Source organism: Arachis ipaensis, chromosome B07 (genome assembly GCF_000816755.2).
Source record: "Arachis ipaensis cultivar K30076 chromosome B07, Araip1.1, whole genome shotgun sequence".
Lineage (NCBI taxonomy): Eukaryota > Viridiplantae > Streptophyta > Magnoliopsida > Fabales > Fabaceae > Arachis > Arachis ipaensis.
In genome coordinates, this window is record NC_029791.2 from 597130 (window position 1) to 604982 (window position 7853).

The window sequence follows — 7853 nt, forward strand, 5'->3', positions numbered from 1 at the left end:
CACTCTTTTCGTCTGCATCTGACTTCATCTCTGCACTAGACGAGCACAATTGTGCTGCATCTCTACTCGATTTCATGCTGGTTCTTTTTCGGCCATCCCAGGCTCGCAGCTAGCTGTTGTGCTTTTATTCCATTCAAGTATTTTTTTTCCTAAATTTTATTGCTTGTCTTTTATGTAGATTGAAAATTTAGACAGTTAGTAAATTACAGTGCTTTGATTATGGTTCAACTTCAATGTTCATGGTTGTTATTTAGGGATAACATAGAAAATTAACAATTAAGAATAACTTATAGTTGATAACTAAATTAGGGACATAATATTTATTTAGGGAGAACCTTAGTAATTTGATTATTTGATATTCTTAATTTAGGCACCGAATATTTGAGAATGTTGCTTAAAGAAAATGATAAATGAAGATTTTGATGAAGACGATGAAGATATTATTGATGTCATGGAAGATAAAGATATTGGAGGATTTCAATTTAATTTTATTATAAGTTTAGAACTTTTAGTTGTGTGTGTTGTATGTTGTACTAATTGCATAAATATAATTGTAAAGGATTTAAACTTGTACATGTGTTCTAAAATACTTGTTATAATGTATGCTACTACTTTAGTTTATTATGTGCTTTAAATTTGATATTGTTATTTTTAAATGGAGACTCGCGAGTTTGATAACCTTGCCAAAGAGAAAGTATTGATAAATAAGGTAGATGTTAAATAACGTGAACAATAATTAAAAAAAGGTTAAATTAATAATTTAAATTAGATTCTCAATTTATTAAAATAATCAATATTTGAAATTAAATACTCACACCATCGTTCATTCCAACGGTCCTTCTCTCCACTGCTCAACCCAACATACTTCTACCTCTGTCGCTCAGTCCAAAAGTTACAATTTTTTTAAAAATAAAAAAGGTACATTTTTAAAAAAAAAGTTTTTGTATCATAAGTTTGATGAAAAGTGTTTTAATATTGTCTAGTGATTTCATATTTTTATAGGAAAAAAGATAAATAGATCATTGACTTTTTAATTTGTGGACATTTAAGTTCTCAAGAATTTAAAACTTGAATGTCTTTCTTGCATGTGAAGTCAGGTGCTGATCCCATCCCTATCACCGGCATATTCACTTCGCCAGAGGCGTTGGGAAGCACCACCGTTGGAACCTTAACTGCAGCCATGTCTAATATATAGTTTGATTTAATTATTTGAGAAATTAAATTAATTAGAGTAGTATGTATGTAATGTAGTAGTGCAATAATAAGCTAGGAATGAATGAATAAGGTAAAAGTTGCACCCCTTTATATAGGTGAAAAATAAATAAATGGGATGGAAATGGAATGCATGATGCATGCATGCATGTATATATGAGGAAATAGCATTAATTTTGTTGTATGTGGGTGGAGCAGTCCAAGTGTGTAGTGAAGGGGCCGGGGTGTGTTTGGAGGAACTGTGTTGGGCTCTACCTCGGTATCACCAGCCCACTCTATAGAGTATAGGTAAATAATGTAGAGAGGAGTGTTGCAGCGATGCCTAGGTCAGATGGCATTTTTATATGCTTTATGCAACTGCATTCGGGTTCGAATTTCAGTTGAGGTTTCAATCCATAATATAAATATTAAAAAACTAACACAGCATATAAAACAGAAATATAATGATAAACCCTTTAATTTTTCACAGATGGTTACTGTTGCGGTAGGTAACCGGAGATTAATGGGCTGGATGGCGTTGGTTGGCCCAAACGTATGAAGGAGGCGGCTTTCGAGTGGATCTGTTACTCGGTGTTCCTCCGTCCGACTTGTATGTGTGAAAGAATGGGGGGTGGTACCTGTAAAGACACTCCGATGCCTAAGTTAGCAAGAGTGTGAGCAGGTTAGAGAGTATTGGAACTTAGAGATACCTGAATGGTGTCAGTGTATTTATAGTGGTGAACCAATAACCACCGCTGAAGTAGTGCCACCTTTTTAGGCGGATAACCGTTCCCATATCTTAGGGAGGTTAAGATATGGCTCTATGAAGTGGTTAGAGAGTTTCTAGGGGCAGTTACTCATTCGAATGAGTGTTATCTGCCAGCTAACCCTCGTATCCGACTTCTTTGGAGCAGGTCGTGTTCAGTACCGACTTCTTGGGATGAAGGCTGGTACTGGGGGAGAGCCAACCCTTTGGGTTGGGCTTCTTTGCTTGGATCCTGGGCCTTGGTTATTGGGCCAGGGTATGAACAGTGCCCCTACTCGAGCCCAATTTCTTTTTAAGATTTGGGTTCGAGTATTCTACTCGGGATCGTAGCCGATTTGTAAGGGGACCGACGTGATGATTTGAAACCGACGTGACTTTTCGTGACCTTTTGGTTCTGACAGTTACGTCTAATCAAGCATCGTGTCCGTTAGGGGTGTGCATAGGGATTCAATAGCCTTGGTAACGGTGCATCTTCATTAATGACTGCCCCTATTTTACCATTATGCCCCTAACGTTCTTATAAATACTTTCTCTCTCTTTCATTGTTTCGTTTCTGCGATCTTTCAAATTTCCCTTGCATTCGTTCGTGCTGCATTCTTGTGCTTTCGAAGGCTTTTGCTTCCAACCCTCATTTCCAGATAAAGGTTAGTTCTTTAATATGCTTTTGTAGATAAATTTGATTTGCAGACTTTGGTTTCGCATCCCCCTTCCTTTAGAGACCGTGTTGGTGATTTTTATTTTCCCCTTGTAGGTTTTGTCACCCCTTTTTTAGAAAAGAAATGGCTTCTGTAGATGCTCTCTCTCACTGGGTCGATGTCACAGTTTTAGGGGAGGAACCCTCAGTCGATTCTGAGTTTATCACCCACCTTCGTACTCGCCACAGAATTTGTTCTTCTGAGGAGGACGAGCCGAAGTATGAGTTAGTAGCCCCGGGTCCAGAAGACCGGGTTTGCTTTGGGAGGGCTAATGAGGCGGCCTCTCATTTTTTCTTTATGTATGAGTGTATGATCACCCGTTTGAGTGTTTTTCTTCCTTTTTCAGACTTTGAGATGTCTGTTTTACGTCATTGCCGAGTCGCTCCTACTCAGCTTCACCCCAACTCTTGGGGTTTTTTGAAAATTTATCAATTTATTAGCCAGGCTTTAGAGTTCCCGATTTCTTTAAAGATTTTTTTCCATCTTTTTCATATGACAAAACCCTTTAGTGGGCTAAACAATAAACAACAGTGGGTATCGTTCCGAGCCATACAAGGTAGGAGGATTTTCACCCTTTTTGACGAATCCGTCCACGACTTCAAAAACTATTTTTTCAAAGTGCAAGTTGTAGAGGGCCACCACCCCTTTTTCCTGGATGACAATTCTTCCCCCCGCTTTCCTTTATACTGGTTGGAGGCCTCCCTTTGTGAAAAATATGGTCTTGACGACCTGGATGAGGTGGAGGCGGCCATTGTGGGGTTCCTCCGAGAAGTTTGGGGGAGGTCTCCCTACTTGGACACAAAAAAGTTTCTCCAGGGGTCTCCAAGTTTTATCCAATCACAAATAGGTAGCTTTCATTTGGTGATCCGACTTGTCTGATTAATTCTTCCGACTTGTCTAATCTATCAATTGTTGCTTTTTTCAGAGATGGCAAAAACAAATGCCCAGGAGTCTTACCAAAGAGTTCAGGAGGCCAAGGCAAGGTCTCGTGCCAGGTCTGGTGGTGCTAGGGCAGTTGTCTCTCCTCCTCCTCCTCCTCGGAACGTCGGGACTCCCTCCCAACCTATTGTGATTTCCTCTTCTGCTTCCTCTCTGCCACCCCCCTCCGTCCGAGCTACTCCTGAACCAGAGAAGAGGAAGCGTAAGACCTTAGAGTCTGGCGCTTCTGGTGAGGCGGACGCTCTTGCGTTCATCCGAAAGAACATTTATCCCCATGCTCGTATGAGCATGGATGATGTTTCTGTTCGGCACTACCTCACTGCTGTGGTTGAGGAGAGTCTTAAAACGGCGGGAGTTTGTGGTAAACTCTTAGATATATTTGAGAAGACTCCTCTCAGCTCTTTAGGGACGACCTCGAGGGTCGAAGAGCTGGAAGGCAGGCTTCGCATATATCAGGAGCACGAGAGGGAGTTGGATGGGGAAGTCGCCAAGCTGAAGGAGGAGAGGGACAGCCTCCGGGAGAAGGAGAAGAAGTTGCAAGCCCAATGCAACATGGAGGTGGATTTGAGGAAGGCAGCGCAAGCCAGCTACAACAGTTTATTTGCTGATCTTGTGTCTGTAAAGAATGACTTGCTGAATGCCCGGAAGGCCTATACCGAGTTGGAAGACTCTATTGCGGATGGTGCTGATGAGGCTTGGAGGGTTTTTAAGGAGCATGTCGGAGTCATTGCTCCTGACTTGGACCTTTCTCCTTTGGACCCTGATAAGATTGTTATTGATGGTGCCATCGTGGATCCTCCTGTCCCCGTGGTGGAGTCTGAGTCTGATTTGAAGACTCGGGGGCAGAGGATCATAGAGTCCCCTCCTCGCTCTAAGGACGCTCCGAGTTCTTCTGCCGCTCCTCCGACTTTCTCTCCAACTCCTGGTCCTGGTGGTGGTGATCCTTCTACTCCTCTTGCAAAGAAGTAATTTGTTGGCTATTGGGGGTCTGGCCTGTGGACCCCCCCTTTTTAAACTCTTTATATTTATTTGTTGATGTTTGAACAATTTTTGGCCTTTTAAGGCCGTAAACAAAACAATTTATGATACCCTTTTTTAATAAGGGTTTAATTTAGCGTTTTAAATAAATGCCCTTTTTGGATAAGGGTTTTGAGTTACCTTATGCGCGCATGCTTTTCTATTCTTTTGATCTTTTCTGGAAAAAACCTATTCTTTGGGGCTTGCTTGCTTTTCTGAATCTTTTTTATCCTTAAGGCAGCCTTACAACTTTTTCTTAGTTTTTTCCTATCTCTTTTTTGTTATTCCTAGTACTCAATTTTGTTTTATTGAGTTTTTCGTAACTTAGGCTACTTTTGCGATTCATTTTAATTTTACTCGGTTTCGCATTCCGACTTATGAGTCGGACTGCTCCCGAGTTTATCATGATCGACTTCTATAGCCTCTTTACGCTGACTTGTACCTCGTCGTTTTATCCTGATGACCATCTAGGTCGGTTCATGGGATTTTCACGTTTTGTCGAGCTTAAATCGGCGCGTTTCGTAGAAAGAGAATAAAAAGGGAATTTAAAAGAGATATTTAAAATGAAAGAGATCTTTATTAATTAAGGAGGTACCGTATTGCTACTAAGGGCTTTTGATAATTTATTTTCCCTTAGCCCCTACTATGATGCCTCGTTAAAAACCCTTTTCAGAAGAAACCCTTTGATTTTGGGAAAAAATCATGAAATTGGGAAAAGAGTACATCAGGGAGTAGGGTTCGCTTTTAGCTGTAGTACCTTTTCATATTACAAGCATGCCATGATCTTGGTAACTCGTTGCCGTCGAAGTCGATTACCCTATAATAGCCTTTTCCTAAGACCTCGTTGATCTTGTATGGTCCTTTCCAATTAGCAGCGAGCTTTCCTTCCCCCGATTTGTTGACTCCAATATCGTTTCTGATTAGGACCAAGTCATCTGGGGTGAAACTCCTTCGAATGACTTTTTTGTTGTATCTCGCGGTCATCCTTTGCTTCAACGCTGCTTCTCTTATCTGGGCTTCTTCTCGGATTTCGGGGAGCAAGTCAAGCTCCTCTTTGTGCCCCTGTATATTCCCGATCTCGTCGTGGAAAATCACTCTTGGGCTTTGCTCATTGACCTCTATTGGAATCATGGCTTCTACGCCGTAAACTAGTCGGAAGGGTGTTTCTCCAGTGGCGGATTGGGGGTTGTTCTGTAAGCCCATAGTACTTGTGGGAGCTCTTCAGCCCAAGCTCCTTTCGCATCTTGTAATCTTTTCTTCAGCCCTGCCAGTATGACTTTGTTGGCTGCTTCGGCTTGCCCATTGGCTTGTGGGTGTTCCACTGAGGTGAACTGGTGTTTGATGTTCATACTGGCTACTAGGCTTCTAAAGGTGGAGTCGGTGAACTGGGTTCCGTTATCTGTGGTAATGGAATAAGGTATCCCATACCTTGTGATTATATTTTTGTAGAGGAACCTCCGACTTCTTTGTGCAGTGATGGTGGCCAGTGGTTCTGCTTCTATCCAATTTGTGAAATAATCTATTCCCACTATTAGGTATTTGACTTGTCCTGGCGCCTGGGGAAAAGGACCTAACAAATTCATTCCCCATTTTTTTGCAAAGGGCCATGGGGAGGTGATACTAATGAGCTCCTCGGGGGGGCCACGTGGAAATTTGCATGCATTTGACACGGTTGGCACTTTTTCACAAAGTCTGTGGCATCTTTCGGCAAGGTTGGCCAGTAGAATCCAGCTCGGATCACCTTTCTGGCTAATGACCTTGCTCCGAGATGGTTCCCGCAGATTCCACTATGTACCTCCTCTAATACCTCAGTGGCTCTTGAGGTCGGTACACACTTTAACAATGGTGTTGATATCCCTCTTCTATAGAGAATATTTTTCACCAAGGTATAGTGTTGTGCTTCCCTTCGGATTTTCTTGGCCTCCTTTTCCTCCTTGGGGAGGATGTCGAATTTCAGGTATTCGACTAAGGGGTTCATCCATCCGAGGTTTAATCCGACCACTTCAAAGACTTCTTGTTTGTCTTCCATTTTTACCACTGAAGGTTCCTGGAGAGTTTCTTGGATCAGGCTTCTGTTATTTCCTCCTGGCTTGGTACTTGCTAACTTGGATAGGGCGTCTGCTCTGCTATTTAGGTCCCGAGTTATGTGCGTGACCTCGATTTCTGCAAAGCGCCCAAGGTGTTCCAGAGTTTTTTCCAAGTATCTCTTCATATTTGGGTCTTTTGCCTGATACTCTCCACTTATTTGGGAGGTCACCACTTGAGAGTCACTGTATATCATCACCTTCGTAGCACCGACTTCTTCTGCGAGCTTCAATCCTGCAATCAAGGCTTCATATTCTGCGTGATTATTTGAAGCTGGGAATTCAAACTTGAGGGAAACCTCTATCTGGGTTCCCCTTTCATCTACCAATATTATGCCTGCGCCGCTTCCTGTTTTATTGGAGGATCCATCTACATAGAGTTCCCATGTAGTTGGTTTATCCTCTTGATCCCCTGCATATTCTGCAATGAAGTCGGCGAGGCACTGGGCTTTAATCGCCGTCCGAGTTTCGTACTTCAAGTCGAACTCGGAGAGCTCTATTGCCCATTGAACCATTCTTCCTGCAACATCCGTCTTTTGGAGGATTTGCTTCATGGGTTGGTTCGTGCGGACTCTTATTGTGTGAGCTTGAAAGTAAGGCCGTAGCCTTCGAGAAGCTACCACTAAGGAGTAGGCAAATTTCTCTAACTTTTTGAACTCCTGGAACGCCTCCTCGCATTCGGGAGTCCATTCAAACTGGTGTCCCTTTCTCAATAGGGAGAACAGTGGAAGGGATCTTAGTGCTGATCCTGCCAAAAATCTGGAGAGAGCTGCTAGTCGGCCATTCAGCTGTTGGACCTCTCTCAAACAAGTAGGGCTTTTCATTTCTAGGATAGCTCTACACTTGTCGGGATTGGCTTCGATCCCTCTTTGTGTTAGCATGAATCCTAGAAATTTTCCTGCCTCCACCGCGAAGGCGCACTTTGCAGGATTGAGTCTCATCCCGTGCAACCTTATGGTGTCAAAGACTCGTGAAAGGTCAGACAAGAGGTCGGTTTCTTTCTTGGTCTTCACCAACATGTCGTCGACGTACACTTCCATTAAGCTCCCTAGGTGAGAGGCAAACACCTTATTCATCAACCTCTGGTAGGTGGCTCCTGCATTTTTTAATCCGAATGGCATGACCACGTAGCAAAAGTTAGCTCTGGGCGTGATGAATGAT